Below are 17,095 nucleotides of genomic sequence, written 5' to 3'. Positions count from 1 at the left end.
ATACCAGTTTACTTCCGCGTGTGAAAGTGGGGCTGCAGCTCTGCAGTGCAGACGGTCATGTAAACAAAGCATCTTAGCCGCATTAAAGGAACTTTCCTTCACCTTGTCACGTTGCCTCATCATCACAATTTATTGTTTCTGGAAATAATTAGTGTTTTGCTTGTTCCCTTTATTTTTGAAGCAGCGTTCAGGCTCCTGAACCATTTAACATACTGTAGAAGCTACATTAAGCAATGTTGAAAATAAACAACACTTTATTTCCCCATACTTTTAGTGCATTATTGGTTAAGGCACCTTCATTCTATTTTGTTTTCTTATACAGAAAAATATGTTTGTTGTGGAAATCAGACAATTTTTTCTGTTCCAGTTATATATTTTAAGTTACCTAAATAAAAGCACTACGATTTTGCTTGGGTGTAAACGTATCTTATATATGTGATACAGTTGCATTGCTTAACTTTGTGATCATTAAATAAACAGAATTTTCCCATTTTATTACAATGAAAGACACATTGATATTGAGGTAGGGTTTTAATTAAGTCATACTTAAAAAAAGAAAAGAAAATGTGTTCCAGTACACTGTAAACCCTAACAGTTGTATTGGCTCATAACTATTAAGGTTACACAACTTAAATTTCATTTTGTAGTTGATTCAACTATAAAGTATTAAGCTCTCTCAACATTTTTCCAAATTTAACTTAACAGTGCTCAATATTTTAAAGCTTATTTGTATCTAGCACTCAAAAATTTTAAGATCCCTGAAGTAGCGTCATGACGTCATCACGTACTGGTGGGAGGGTCTTTCGTTTTCTCAACGTTAGCTCAGGTGGCCATGTTGGATTTGCCGAATGCGAGTATGCGACGTTTGAAATTGAAAATCGAGCATTTTATTTTTCTGCAATGCGTTGAGCTTTTGCCCCGCTTCAAGACGCCCCAACCTCGTTTTTTTCCATCCGCCTCATCGCTGATGTTTTCCTCAGTGGCGCCGTCTTGTCTTCAGCCCTGATTTAATTTGGTAAGTATCGTTCACGGTTTATAATGAAATGCTTTAAAAAATGCTCTTATACTACCGTTAATGTGCTTTACTGTTTAAACATACGTGTGTTACGATGGTTTTACAGCTTAATGTGACAAATGTACATTAGTTCGTCATAGCGGAGCAGACGTATGGCGAGCCAAACCCAAAATGCATTTCTGCCCGTAAGTTACGACAGTGATGAGTTTTTTCAGAGGTAGAAATGATCTGTTATGCTGCAATCACACTAAACGTGATCTGCGTGTGAGATTCGCGTTGGAGGCCTTTTGTTTGTGGCTAAAGTTTTCTGCTGGACACATGTCCAAAAATGTCACTCAAAGCCTCTAACGGTTGTGTGGGAGGAGCTACCGCCAAAAGTTTTAAGCCTGGTGGCTACATGGAAGCATTGGGTTTTGAATGCAGCTTTAAGCTTTTTTAAATCACTGAACTATATTATAAGAAAGGTTTTTGTAAAAATAAATTAATCAACGTGTTCCTGTTTTGTTCAGGTACCGAACTACAGAGTGTTCAGCGTTTCACCTCCAGGCAGACGCCAAGGCCAGCGAGGTAACTTGTCTCCTGATCAGTATTTGTCTAGAGCTATTTAAAAAACAGAAAATGCAATAGTTTGTGTAGTGCAATAAATGTTTTGATCAGAATATAATAATTGAAACATTTTTCTTTAACATTAAAAAAATCTCTTTTGGACTTTTTCAGATACTGAACTTCAGAGAGAGAGTTCACCAGAAAGTCACCATTTTACCAGAAAAGAGCCGTCAAGTGGGTGAGTTTATACTTATTTAATATATTCATCCTGAACTATTACCATTATTAGATTGATATGGCAGCGTGGAAACATTTATGCACATTTTAACTAGCCAAATAGAAATAGAGTTGAAATTATTTACAATTTAACTAAACATATTTAGATTGCAGGCTGAAGGTGGCACAAGGGAATGGAGGTGCAAGTTGTGTTCTGTTACTTTGGCACTATGCAGTACTACATATAATACTGCAGTACTACATAGCCAATATTCCAAAGTGTTTCCACTGCCATGTATGTGGAGACACTTTGGAATACAATAATGTTGCATTAGCACCATTCCATCATTTGAAACCATGAAAACCCATCTGTCAAGATCTAAAATAGATTTATGTAGAGAAGATGCAGTCAGAGGAAATTGTGCAGTTTTTACATGTTTGTGGAACTTAAAGCTGCCTTTTTCTGAGCCAAAGTCCACCAAAACAGACAGGTATTGGCCAGCTTGTTTAGGATTTATGACCTCCAGGTGAATTTCTAATGAGCATAATTCAAAAACGGATAACAAATCATTTGTAAACAGCTGTAAGAAGCCACGGTGTAACTTGCCTTAAAAATGACTTTGGGTCTTTGACCTGAAGTGGATCATGGCATAAACACTGTATTGTCCTCTTACTAGAAATAGACATCTAGAAAAGGTATCATTTTATTATTTCTTAAAGTTCCTTAAATAAATATTGGAAGTGTTTGCTCTGCATTTGCTTCAATGGTAATGGATATTTCTTTTCATTCTTTTAGGACCAACGTGACGTGAACATGAGACGGGCACTTGTCCTCCTTGCACTTCCTGTTTATCTGCATGAAGATGCCTCCAACTTCTTCAAGACCTGTACTGTAAGTGCACACGACTCCCTGTCAATGTTTTTCTCTAATCCTTTAATATTGATTGAGATTTTATCGAGTGACATAATAAATAGGCAATTGTTTGTAGTTTGCAAACTGAGTGATATTTTTAAATGGTTTTAAAAATGAGACGGAAGATGAAAGGCGAACATCAGGGACTGCTGATTGGAGGGAGCGGGAACCTTTTAGTTTACCTTTTCTGCTCCTGATCCATCATTATATGAATAAAGAAAAATGAAGCTTTAGTCTTAAATTGTTTTATAAATGTCCTCACTTTTCAGAACAAAAGCTAAAGAACTTTTTAAAAACATTAATTGGCAGCAGATCCTCGGAGTTGGTCCTTAAAGTATCACAGCCAGTTGATTAAAAGCTAACAGAATGTTAGCATGAAAAGATTCACATTGACAGGTGGCAGGAATGTCAGTTTTGGACATTAGTGTGATGAATATCTTTGAGGGTCTGAACTCATCTGTGTTTTTTGTTTTGTATTTTCCAGAATACCAGACCTCACAGACACCGCTGTGGTTCTCCTCTCAGTTGTCGTGGTGACGCTCCTGATGCTGCCGTCAGTGGTCCCACAGATCTGGCTGACTAATCTCTTCTACTGTTCGGGGACATCTATGCTCTGGACCTACAGAACCCCAAAAAACTTGAACTTGCCTTCACAGTTATTCAGATCGCTGTCATGAGCCTTGAGGACAGCAAACCACTGAAAGGACATTTATTGACACGGGAGAATGTTTCGTTGAGTGAGTCTCCCAGAATGGACTATTTTTTGGTTTAAGTGTTATGCTACTAATGTGTTTTGTTGTGATCATTTGCTTTTTCTGCCGTACAATACAAAACCAACACTTTTTGTCAATATGTTGTGTGGCACTCTTATAATGCAGTTTTATTTCACTGATTGTTTCTTCATCCTCTTGATATTTGTGCTTTTTTCTTTTTTTTTAAAGCAATTAAAAAAAGTGCATTAAGCAATCGCTATTGTGTGGCTTTCATGTTTGTTGGTTTTTATCAATGTTAGCTTTTAAATCTTTTAGTGGGGCAGTATCAATACCTCTGTTTAGAATACATTTCAAGTAGAAACATTTTAAGCTGAAGAATTTTAAATATTTTCAATGCTACACATTTAATGAGTTAGAGAATTTATAAAACATTTGAGTGAATTTTACATATTTTATGAGTTGAGTAATATAAAAATATAGTTTAAAGTGTTTTTTTTAGTTGGAAAAAATTAAAAACTTTGAGTAAATAATCACTCTTTTGTAAGTTGAGGAATCTTAATATTTTTAATATGAAATAATACAAATTTAAGCCAACTGACCATATAAATTTTAATAAATGTTAACTTAAAAGTTTTAATAATATAACTTAAAAACTATTGTGTAATCTGTTACAAAACAATTTTTAAGTTCTGTCAACTCGTTCGGGTTTACAGTGTATGATATCGGGATACATATCTTATCGCCAGATTCTTTTCAATACATACCCTTGGACCAAACCAGGAAAAAAGCTTACGCAGTTACAGCACGTGCCCACTGCCCAGTTGGGGCCAGCATTTACTGAAACAAGCACTGATCCAAAAAAGCACAAATAGAAAAACTGTTTCTACCTGCTAGTCCACTAAACTTATCGATAAACATAAGAACTTCTTCAATTGTCCGCCTTAAACTATGAAACCAGCTTCATATCCCTGCTTAGTGAATACAAAAAAAGGATTTTTTTTTCTTCAAGTTATTGTATCCAGTGAAAAACAAATTAACCAAAAATGAAATACTTCATAACAAGATTTACCAAAATCAGAATTAAGCAAAACAAGAAGGCAGGCCAGCTCAGACTAAATGAAAGCACAATTATGCAAAGGATCAATTGTCCCCAATCAATCTAAGCTAAACTTGTGCCCTTAATCAACTGAAGGTAAATCTTTCTTTATTTTTCATTATTTTAATTTTTTTAATCACTTGTAAATTTGATCTGTGAACCTGTTCAGGTTCGGCTGTTCCTTTCTGTGTAAAGCTGGAAGCTGTAGTACTAAATGGAACAGGCAGGGCTTTCTGTATAACCATTGAGCTGTTCTTAAATAAACATTTTTAGATTCTGATCACTATATCTTTCCATACATTTTCAGAACCCACTGAATCCCTTTTTGGGGTCATGGAGCTGCTGGAGCCAACCCATCTCTCGTTGGGCCAAGGTAGGGTACACCTAGGAACAGGTCGCCAGTCTGTTGTAGGGTTGCACACTCACATTCCCACCGGGGGGCAATTTTAAAATCACCAATTAATAACTGCTAAAGCATATATTTGGATTGACTATGGGAGGAAGCCCAGAGAAAACACACACATGCACAAAGAGAACATACAAACAGGAAAAACCCAGCTGAGATTTCAACCAGGGCCTTCTCACTATGTGGGAAGAGTGCTAACCACTGCAGCGCAATTACATATATACTTTAGTTTTGGGGATTACTTAACATTTGATCACAGTGCCTATTGTACAGCACATTTCTGAAATGATTGTAACTGTTATGTGTTAGAACTGTTATTATGTTGGCGATCACAAGGGGGCGCCTGTGGGCTTTAAGGAACTGTTCAGCAAGACGAACAAGTGTGTGTGGAAGCTGTGGAACAGAAATAAAAACAAACTGAGCTTCCAAGTCCGCCTGATGACTAATTTGTGCAGCACCAAAGGCCACAAACACAACAGTAACCCCAGATTTTCCTATTTAGACTAAATATGACAATCTAGCATTATAAAATATGTACAAAGCATTTTTTATATATACGTAACACAAACTGCATTTCAAAATAAAAGATTTTACAACTTAAAAAAACAAAAACTAAGACAAAAAAGTATGAGTGAGCGGGTTCTTTTTTTTTTTTGACGCGTCGCGTCGAAATCTATTCGACCAAGGAGAACGGCGCTTTTGCACACGTGTCTGGAGCCTCTGAAGTTACAGTTAAACACAACTTGGGGGCGCTCAAACACAAAACTGCCTTGCTGAGCACACATACCAGCGAAGAAGATAGACGTCGAGTTGCATCTACACAGCCGCGAAGAAATAATGACGGACATTCTAAAATATCCCCGAACCAAAAATATTCATGTCTTCTTTGTATGATTCTGACAAGCGCGTAAATACTTGCTCTCTTCTTCTGAGTGAAAAGCGACTTTAAGAAGCGTAAAGTTGCGCAGCGCCACCTTGTGTACAGGAGTATTTCTGTTTCACATTAAGCGCCATCTAATGTCAGGGAATGAAATTGCATGTTTGCTCGGCTCATCGTCAGCGAAAATCGCCTGGGTGTGAACACAAAAAACGTGGCGAAAAACGCTGGTGAATAACGCCTGGGGAATATTCGTCCCGGTGTGTACGGGCCTATAGAGCTGTATCATGCAAACCAAAGGCAGGGGGCAGTACAGAGCTTTCCGAAAAAAATATCTTATTTTTGCTTCTTGTTTTTGGTCTTTATAATGTAAGAACTAAACAAGAAGCAACAGTGAGACTGCGTCTTTCCCTGCATCTCTATTTTATTATAACTTGATTAAACCAGATGTTACCTCACATGCAAAAAAAAAGCCTTTTGGAGGGAAATTTAGACAGTATCTCCCACCGGAAAGAGCTGTTTACTGGGGCAGAAAAGGCAGCCGGTATTACTGCATTACCCCTCAGTTCAGTGATTTGACCCTGGAAACCAGCACTGCCTTTGACAGCACATACAGACTCCAGCCACTACCTTATACTGCCACAACAGACGGCATAGTGGGCCATGCTGGAGGTGATGGAGGGCTGATGAACCATGATGAACCATGATGAACCATTTTGTCCATGGAAATGGTTTTAGTGGGGAATTTGCTTTAACTTGCTTCCTTAAAAAAGTTTTGCTTGCTGTGTGTGTGGGGTGGGGTGGTGTGGGTGTGGTTGTGTGGGTGTGGGTGTGTGTGTGTGTGTGTGTGTGTGGGGGGGGGGGGGGGTACGTCCACTTTGCCCAAATGTAATTTTCACCTGATACTGGTTGCATGCAAAATTTGGTGAGTTTTTAAATATGTGGCGGGAGTAAATTTTCGCTCAGAAGTGCAGTAGGAAAGAAGATTTGAGAAAACACTCTGGTTCTTGAAGTTCAGGACTGCTGCTTTTAGCTTTGGGGGACAAAAATACCCGATTTACATCTTTAATTATATGTTTTCTAAATGTGCTCTACCGATTGTTTCAGCAGGTAGTTAAAGGGTTAAGCTGAAGTACAGCTTTCACCATGGAAAAAGCTGTGATCGTACCAGGTAAAAACATGTCTGTTGCTGGATTGCAACCATTTTTATCTACAAATTAGGTTTTTGTCCTCTTTTCTCTGTCTGGCCTGATAGATTTCTGTATTCTGGCAGCGCATGTAAACTTTAGAGCAGAGCTGCAGTCGTGTGGAGACGAGAGCTTATTTCTGGAACAACATAACCTATTACATAAAGCTAGTTATTCTCCACTAACGTGCTCAATAAATGCCCGGGGAAATACTTTAGACTCCATTTGGCTGTGAACAACCATCAGCAGTTCCGTTCACTCTGTTCATGGCTAAATATTGAAAGGTCTCTGGAACTGGGAGTTGAGCAGCTACGAGTGCAGAGCGAGCTCACACACTGGATGTGTAAAGCGGTGCATGTGTGTGTGCAAGGCCGAGAGCAGGAGAGGCCAGCAACAGCTTCCTAATGAGGACCCAGCTGGTGAAGTGATGCATTAAACTGGCTCTGCATTGGATGGGCTGCTACCACCACTTATAGGCGCTGCACCTGTCCTTGCAGAGCCACAACAAACAGGCCCTCTTACACACACGCAATTCTTTTCACTTCTAAATAATTTATTACTTCCTGCACTGCAAAAACGGAATCTTAAGAAAGTAAAAAGAAACTTGTTAAACAAATTACTTTCAAGAAAAATTATCATATAAAGAAATTGTTTAATAGCAAAATAATCTTTCTTTGAGAAAACATGCCTTTGAGTGTATTTAGACTGGAAAGGCTTGTTGGTCCTGATCAAGTCTGGAACCTTGCATTTGGTCAACTGTTTTTTAACTGGACATTTAGCTGGGATGGTGGATGGATTAGTTTGACAAGAGCCAGCTGGGTAATGTTGGAACCAAATCACAAACAGGACCATTGTCTTTTGACGATCTCACTAAACCCTCTAACAATGGAGATGTCAGCGATGACGGCTAAAAATCAAGTGCACTTTGACCTAACGTGACTCTTTGACCATTTACAGCAGTGTTTTTCAACCAGTGTGCCGCGGCACACTAGTGTGCCGTGGGAGATGGTCAAGTGTGCCGTGGAGAAATTGCCCTCATTAATCATTCACTGATCTAAAAACATTTCCCATCTCCAGGATATCAGCTCTTTGTTCATCCAAACAGGCCCTAATAAAACACTGAGTAGTTAGGAATATAAAAGATCTTAAAATTACTTTTTCTTTGTGTTTATTTAATTCTATTAAAGAAATTTTGATAAGAATGACGGTACTGCGAGTTAGCTGCAGCTATGACAGTTTGCGGAAAAGTCCCGTCCCTTTAACTGTCTCCACCAATCATTCTTGAAGGCTTAATCACATGTCATCAGTCTGACCAATCAGAAGTGCTTAAAGTCTTCACTTCGTTGTTCTTAATTCTGCTGATAAAGTCGCTCAGTTCTAACAAAAATACCAGCTAAAGCTCTTCTTTAGCGGTGTAGCTTTCCACAGAGTCCGGTGTCAGACCGTGAAACAAGTGGACAATACAATGAAGCTCATTGACGCGAGTCTTTCTGCAAGTTTTCGGCAGTTTTCACACTACATCTCCCATGATGCATTGGCTTAAAGGGCCAGTGCACAATGAGTTGTCCTTGCGAAACGCCTTGAAACCCGAACAAACAAACAGTTTCTAAATTTTCTAATTTAACTTTCATTTCATCTCTTAGAAAAAAACAGCCGCAACTTCCTGCTTTTCCAGCCACAATTATCACAAAAATGCACGTGAGATTGCGGGCGGGGCTGTCGATCAATACAGACCATGAATTTCTGTTTTTTTTTTTTTTTGGATGCTGGTGTGCCGCGGGATTTTTGTCAAGGTTAAAGTGTGCCGTGGCTCAAAAAAGGTTGAAAAACACTGATTTACACGATCAACCTAATCTCCTGATTCTGACACGGAGAAAAAAGCTTTTCATTTCAACTTTGCTATGATATGCAACACTTAATATTACTAATGTGTTGCCTAACGGCACAAAGCCTTTTTTTCTGCGACAGAATCAGCTGATTGACATTGATTGCGTAAACACTTCACTACTGTAAAGTGTTGCATATCAGCGCCTAGCTGCTTTTCAATATCCACTGGAATCAGTTAATTGCGTTAACGGTTGGAGCTAAAGCTGGGGTGTCAAAGGGTTAAAAATTTAAACTTATTTTGTTTTCATGGTTCATTTAAGGTGCTTGGAAATGATTTTTGAGGACACTTTAAAAAAAAAACCTGACTTCATATCTACTCATAGGAAATCAGTATGGAACATTACTTCACCTAAAGTCAATTTCTTGGATGTGACCCTTTTCAAATCAGTTTTACAGCTCTGCACTAGTGTGTTTAAAGGCACAGCTAAAACTGCATGATGTGAAGCTGGTTAAAGAAATAAATGGAGGCAGCATCAATGTTATGATCTGACCTGCGTCTGTGATGTCATAGCATCTGGAGTATCTGAGCGTCATTTTTAACCTTCACTTTCCTGAATCTTTCAGCCAGTGTTTTTCCACAGGTGCATGACATCATGCTGCATGCCTGCTTACTATTTTTAAAGTATGGTAGCCCTTTGCTTAGCAAAACTCTCATCTGGCTGCCCTTTTACCAGATGGCAGCCCTTAGAGGCTGTGCCAGAAGGTTTTGTTATGGTGAAATCTGGGTAAGTTATGGTCCTGACGGGTTATATGAGGACACAAAAAGCAACTGCACCAGTGACAAGTGATAATCTGATGTGAGTATAATACTTCACTGCATGTGGTATTGCTAGTAAAGCTACATGTGGATTTCTGCAACAACGAACAGTTGACAGAGAAGCTTGTGCACTTACAGCCTGATAACAGAACTTTTTTTTCAAAAGAAAAAGAAACTCCTGATATTGGTTGCAGCAATAGCTCATGAAGTATGTTTACTCTGTAAACTCCACTACATCAAAGAATGAACGGATTCCCAATCTGCCCATTTCACACAAAAACATGCATGCCTTTTATATACTCAAAATACAGGGGTGTCAAAATCGCACATGGGCCCTTAATCCTAAACACGCTTTAGGTTACGGACCGAACAAGATAAGCATTTTTTGAACACACTAACCTTTAAGACATAATCTTTCAGACATAAATATGAATAAAAACAGGAATATTAATCTAGAATAACTAAAGTTAAACCTTAAAAAATGTATAATATTTTGCTCTCCAATAATATATTCTGTCAAAATTATACAAACATGAATATGCTGCAGGAAAAAAAACAAAGGCTGGAAATATTATTGATAAGAAATAACAAATCAAATCATTTAGTTTTCTTTGCTCTTTTGTCCATCATTTTTAGGGCTGGACTCCTACCGTCATTTGTCTAAAACCGCTACTGGTTTGATGAAAACCATTGTACGTTTTTTCTCAAAACAACATTAATTTAAAACATTGACATGAGTGTCTCACATTTGATCCACACATTTTTAACACAGTATGAAGAATTAATTCTAAACAAATTTTACATTCTATCAATTCAGCAAGTGGTTATTTAAAGAAATGAATCTCAACGGATAAGTTATTCTCTCCATAAAGTTCTTTAAAAACTTCCAAATCTTGTCTACAAAAAGTGCTATCTAGATTTCACTGCGGCAGCCATTTTGAAATGAGCAGGAAAAGCTCTTATACTGCCCCTAGTGGAATGATGATAAACTACATGGCAGAAAACATTGACCAAGTTATATACAATGGGTTTTTAAGGAAGGTTTCGGATCATGCTAATGAGATAAGCGCCTCAGAAATGTGTGTATAATAAAGAAATACTCAGAAATACAATTTTAATCTTAATTTTATTTACACATGTCCTCCATCATCAGAAAAGGCTACAAGAATATGTTAAAACACCAATTTACATCGGATAAGATCTTAAAGTATTCCTCCTCTCAAATATGATGATACACCTTGACATCAGTTGGTGATCATATCACACACTAAAGTATACTTAAGAAACACGAGACTTGTCTTCTCCTGTGTTCACCAGTAGGCCTGATTTTGTGAATAGCTTCCTGCAGACTAATGTCCTCCATGTTTGCTATAATTGTGCATGGCTGAAACTGACCTGAATGAAACCCCTCAGATTTTTTTGTCTAACCGAATGCTGTCTTATCTAAAAATCGTTGTTGAGATTTCTGTGGTTTCTGCAGAGCTTCCTCTTCCTCCTCTTGCCCCCTCTGTCAGTACAGCTTTTAACTCCGGGGGTAAATAATGCTCTCGGTTTTCTGGGCCAGGGCTCCACATACACATCCAGGCACAAACACACACACACCACGCGGCACATCCTCGACTACAGTCCCACAGTACACAATCTCTCCCGACAACAACAGAAAGAAGCAAAGCTGTGATGGAGGTGGGGGCGGGGTGAATTGTGTAAGATGAGGAGGAAACATCAGGTGAGGGAGACTGCTGGAGGGGGACTTGAGCACGGCCGGCGCTTTACATATGGGGAAGAGGTTGCCTGGATACAGTGAACAGAAACTCCCATCTAAATTTAAACCTGGAGTGGAGGAAAGAGAGTACCGGCCTACGGTGAGGAGAGGAGGTGAAGAGGAAGAGGCGATTGAAGTGGGTAGAGTAGAACAGCAAACATGGGATGACACACATAGCCAATTGACCCCTGACATACACCTCTCAAAGTTTAGCTGCTTATCAAAAAACCGTCACAGAAGGAAAATAGTTTCAATATTTTTTTTGTAATCAGGTAGAAAGTGGTTTTGTAATCACTAACGTCACACAGCCACAGTTGGGGGTTAGATGTTTGTATGTGCAGGGAAACAAATCAATGGTGGCATTGATGAATGGCTTTAGTGTCCAAGTGAAACGTGGTATGAGATTGTTGGATGTGATTGCGAGCTTGGCTGGGAACACGTCTATACAGGGGCCAGCAGCTCCCCTCTCTGGCTGCAAAATCACAGCACAGCAAGTGGATTCATTGTAGGAAGTGAGAAGCTAAAGCCAGCCTGTCACTGGAGCTCTCTTTACCTCATATGCCTTTTTTTTTAAAAACCCACTGGATAAAAAACAGTGTTTGTGGTGGTTTTAATATATTCTTCTGATGATGGAGGACATATATTCAGAGAATAAGGGTCAAATTGCATTTTTGAGTATTTCTCTATTCAAATCATTGGGGAGCAGATGAAAAAAATTATACTTGAAAAACATTGTATTTGCGCCAAAATACTCTGGGCTGGCCATAAGCTCTCTGCTCTGCTCTCACTCCATTGTCCCTTGCAGACATATAGATCCATGTACGTCTTTGTTTTCCTTGTCTGAGCTGGAATCTGGCTTTAAGCTGTACGACTGGATAAAGTCTGAAATCGGCCATTTTTGTGGCACCGCTAATGTTAGGTTGGGGTTGTGAGGGGCTGTAAGTCAGTGGTAGAAAGTGTAAACAGATGGTTGATGGGAAGTAAGGCAGGCTTACTTCTCGAACAACAGTCCCACCCACATCTCAGAGGCAAATTTCTAAGGAATCCTGTCACTCAGAAACTACGTCCTAGAAAGCTGCACAATTTTTTCCCATTTTGGCTAAAAAGTGGTCAAAGCATCATTCAAGGACCACTTTGAACACTTTCAACAACAAATTGAAAGTCAAAGTGGGACATTAAATGAGTCAGTTTGTTGGTGGTTGTCTAACTTTAAACTTTAAAATGTATTTATTTGTTAAGCGCTTCTCGTTCATTATGAAGCACATAGCGCTTTAAATATAAGCAAAAAGAATACTTCAAAAAATGCAGTGTTTAAAAAAAGACGCACACACACAAAATAAAAATGACAGGATATTCAGACAAAATTAGCACCCCCCCTGTGCCCAATCCCTCTGTCCATCCACCCAGTTACCCCCATAAAGACCCTTGTGACAAAACTGGACAAAGACTTAAGAACTGCAGCTTTAAAAAACTGTCTGGCTTGGTACTGCTGTGTGTGGTATCATACTCTTCAAGTATATTTATTCCAAGGGGCTCAAACACAGGGGTCATCACTCTACAGCCGCACTCTACAGCTATAAGAATATAGAGCAGGACCCCAGCCGCTGCAATTAGAACGGCCACCGCAGCCCCATCAGGCAAGTCGGTAGTGCCCCACAACACCAAATTATATTTTAGATGATTATTTCCAAATAAATTTGAAAATATTCAAGAGGATTTTGACCATAATTATATATAAAAATCCCTTATTTTTTACAACAGATCTCAAAACTGGGTTTTATGATTTATTGATTGTTTGTCGTACGATGACGGACCCTACCACTAAGGCTTATAAATCATTTTAAAACCATATGTTTCAGTCTAAAGGAGCAAACTTTGTCATTTGACAGTGTGTTTTCACAGAGAACTGCTCACACAAGAAAAGCCTTAAAAACAGAGTTGCTTAGTTAAACCTTAAAGAATTAACCAGAGGACGAAGGATTTATTTAGTGTTGTGAGACTGAAATTCAGCGCCATAATCCTTGGAGGACCTAAAATAAAACCAGCAGGGAAAATCAAATTGATGCTTCTGGAGCAGAGGGTTCAGGGATAACCTGAAAAATGTAAACTGGTTGCTGTGCTGCATGTGAACCTTTAGTGTGTTTCAGGAGTAGAGCACAGTCACACAGCTGGAAATGACACGATGATACTTCATCAGCGCTGCACTGATTCCATTTGTGTTCTTGTAATGTTATTGTGTTATAGAAGTGTCTGTGGTTGTTTAGTTTGCTGCTGGAAAGAGACTCGCAGTTTGAGACATTATTTCATAGTCCTGCTGTTCTGCTTCAGCAGCTGTTGGAATGTTTAAACAATACATGTGTTTTTCTTCCAGTTGATGTTTCTGCTTCCTTTTCTTTGTCTTTTGAACATGCTGTACCTGACTCTTCTCCATTACTGCAGGATTTATTGTTCTTGCAGAGCAGGAACTGGATTCGGTGCCCCATCAATCCTTCACATGGTTTGTGCTACCTTGACGGGCTGTGGTTGTTGAATGTGAATGGAATCTAAATGCTTTTTTGATAAGATGTCATCCTCACCTCTGCTTGTATTACCTGCCAGCCCACAAACTGAGAATATCACTTGGGATTCTGGCTGGATTCATGTTGAAGACACGTCAGGGTCTGAGCACTGGGTGATGGGACTGTCTTGTTAAACAGTATTTTCTTTTTCTAGCATGACATAGGTTGACTTTTAACTCTTCATGCAGCTGTAAACAAACTGTGTTTGGGATACATCTGTACCTTCTCGTGATTCATCATAACATCTTTTCCCATTATTGATAAACAAATAGATTATCATTTCATGATGTTTAAGTTTGATCAATTTCTCTTTAATCAATAAAGCAGTCTGGTTATTCATGTACTCTTCAAGTATTTCTCCTTATGCTGCATTCACAGAAAACGCAATTCGCATCCTTCACCTCTGTTTTGACGTGCGGCGAAAACGCTGCTCGATGCTTGTCTAAAAATGTCTTCATAAACCTGGTGAAACCTGTTTACAAATGAGGATCTTCTTTCTCTTTTGGCTTTTTCCCATCAGGGGTCGCCACAGCGCAACAACCTCTCTCTTGAGGGTGAGTCACATGGTTAACTTGGCAATGTTTTACGCTGGATGCCCTTCCTGACGCAATCCTCTCAATTTAACTGGGCTTGGGACCAGCACAGAAGCAGAGAAGGGAAATAGGGAGCAGCCCGGATTCGAATCCTGGTCTCACGGACGGGAGGCGCCGCAAACCAGCATGAGCTAAACTGGCTACTCTGATTACAAATGAGGATAATTGATTGATTTCAAGCATTGCAGTCAAAGCAATGAAGGATTACCAGAGATTTATCAAATTCATTACAGAAATGATTAAATAACTATAACATACTTTGTACTTCAAAGTCGTTATGCTTTTTATGGTGATTTTTCTTGTAGTAACAAACCCTGAAGAAGTCCTGCACTGATACCACACTCTGCTGAAGGAATTTTGACGGAATAAAAGCACGACCCTCACATGTCGCCAGTGTAATATATACAAAAATACAATAGCTTTGACTGCAGTTATTGCAGAAATTACTTTGGCTGGAAAAGGTGAGGATCTGGGGCCATATCCTGTTTTCATGTTGGGTGACAACTCATGAGCTATGTGTCACCGGCGGCTGGCCTTTGAGCAGTGGGAGTGTAGGAAGTTCTTACAGGTTAGGTTAAATTAGTAAAGATCTTTATTCTTCCATAGGTATTTTCCTCTGACTTGGCACCAACACATTCACAAACCAAAGAGACGCTCGCCACTAAAATTACAGGTGGTTTAAATACTAATTGAGCATACCATCTCCTCCTTCCTGGAGGGAGGTTTACTTTTTCTGAAATCTACAATTCATATAAAATATGGAAGAAAAGATAAATAATGTGAAGAAAATCTGCTCTTTCGAATGCTCCTTTTTACTGTTTTGTTGAGAACTTAAAACAAATTTTATTGTGATGACACTTTGTATGATGCAGAAGTGTATCATATTAAAGATTGTGGTTTTCACTGCTGTCTTGTTTCTCTTTAAATTTGCCACATGTTACAAGAAGTAATCAGGTCAGAATATGTTTTTACAATGCAGTTATTTCACCCTGACCGAAAAGTTAGCATTGTCTCATTTGTTGAGGTCAGAAGACCAAGTGTGTATGTACACTCTACGGGAAGGTAATACGTAAACATACCCAGCAACTACTGAAAGTACCATGTAGTTGAGTGGAAACAGGGCTGACTTTCTTTTACAGTCCAGTTTCATTGTACTTAAGGGGTAGTTTCTGTGGTAAATTCATGGTAAATACCATGAAACATACAAGTGTAGACTTAAATTCAAGGTACTTTATTTGTACTTACCTTGTTTTTACATGTGCCACAAAACACATCTTTGCACAACATGTAAATACCCAGTAAGTATATTATAAATATCCAGTACATACCACATAAGTATGAACCAAATAGTACCACATAAATACACAGCAAGTACCATGTAAGTACCCAGTAAGTCCCATAAAAAGTACCATGTAAACACCCTGTAAGTACCCAGTAAATTCCATAGAAATTACCATGTAAATACCCCTAAAGTACCCAGTAGTTACACAATAAGTATCATGTAAATACCACTTAAGTACACTGTAAATACTTTACTGTAAAAGAAAGCGTTACCACATTTGTATTAAAGTTATATATTAAACCTTTGGTAAGCAAGTCATGGAAACCTTTACTTCCCCCTTTCGACACCACACTGAGCTGATTCACAAGAACAGCGACCCCCATCACAAGGATGTCTTCATGTTAGAGGTGAGGTGATGTGCAAGGTGGCCCTTGAGTGCAAAATACTCTGGTTTCCCTTCTTTGATTCCCTTAAATGAGCCACCCATTTGCAGGAATGTGGGTTGTCCCACCTGGAGGATAAACATTTGGACTGAATCCAGCACCACTCTGAATCATGAAGTCACTTAACAAGGCGGACAGACTCATGCAGGAAATCTTTTCTCCTGCTGATTGAAATGTTTTTTTTTCCGCCACTTTATGGGAACATACAGCCGCTGCATTTCCACCAAGAAGCCATGAAATATTAAGCATTTCATATTAAAAATAGGCTCGGCATTCTGAATGTGTTCAGAATGGAGGATGGAACAGGAAGACCAGAAAATGGTAAATTCTATGCGATTCTATGGATTTAACCCTTGTGCTATCCTATGACCCCACGTTTACATTGACGTGTTCTCCCTACCATGACAAAGGTGGATAAAAGGGAAGAGGATTTCATGTAATCCATGGACACCAGTGAAGATCACAAATCATTGAAAAAAAGGATAAGCGCACAGTCTAGTGGGTCTAGATGACCCAACTTCCAATGTCAAAGTGCCTAGGATAGCACAAGGGTAAAGAAGAGGCTCAAGACCCACCTTTATAATTTGGCTTTCAGTTGATTTTAACTGCTAATTTATTCTTTTAGTTTTAGTATATGCTATTTTATGTATTTATTTCATTGTATGCATCTTATTCTCGATTTAATGTTTTTATATACATCTTATGCCTTTAATTTTAGCATCTTGTCATGATTTTACCCCAGTGTTTCTTGAGGGGATCTTTTCTGCAAGGGCTTTCCGGCTTGGTCGGCACAATCATATCAGGAGTGCACAACCGTCACAAAGCCCTCTCATCTACTGCTAAC

General features: G+C 38.9%; 1 protein-coding gene and 1 long non-coding RNA gene across 3 annotated transcripts in view; one reads left to right on the top strand and one right to left on the bottom strand.

The window, feature by feature from the left end:
• The window catches only part of kcnh2b (potassium voltage-gated channel, subfamily H (eag-related), member 2b), a 347,590-nt gene that overhangs the window by 69,500 nt on the left and 260,995 nt on the right, over window positions 1–17,095 (bottom strand). The window lies entirely within an intron of this gene.
• LOC105356641 (uncharacterized) lies at window positions 828–3,652 on the top strand. The gene is made up of 5 exons (XR_002872379.2): window positions 828–1,015; window positions 1,525–1,582; window positions 1,733–1,799; window positions 2,574–2,669; window positions 3,175–3,652. It is a non-coding gene; the product is annotated as an uncharacterized LOC105356641 (long non-coding RNA).

Source organism: Oryzias latipes, chromosome 20 (genome assembly GCF_053564925.1).
Source record: "Oryzias latipes strain Hd-rR chromosome 20, Olatipes_Hd-rR_3.1".
NCBI classification, from domain to species: Eukaryota; Metazoa; Chordata; class Actinopteri; order Beloniformes; family Adrianichthyidae; genus Oryzias; species Oryzias latipes.
The sequence above is the reverse complement of the archived record's forward strand: the minus strand, read 5'-3'. Positions and strand labels throughout refer to the sequence as shown.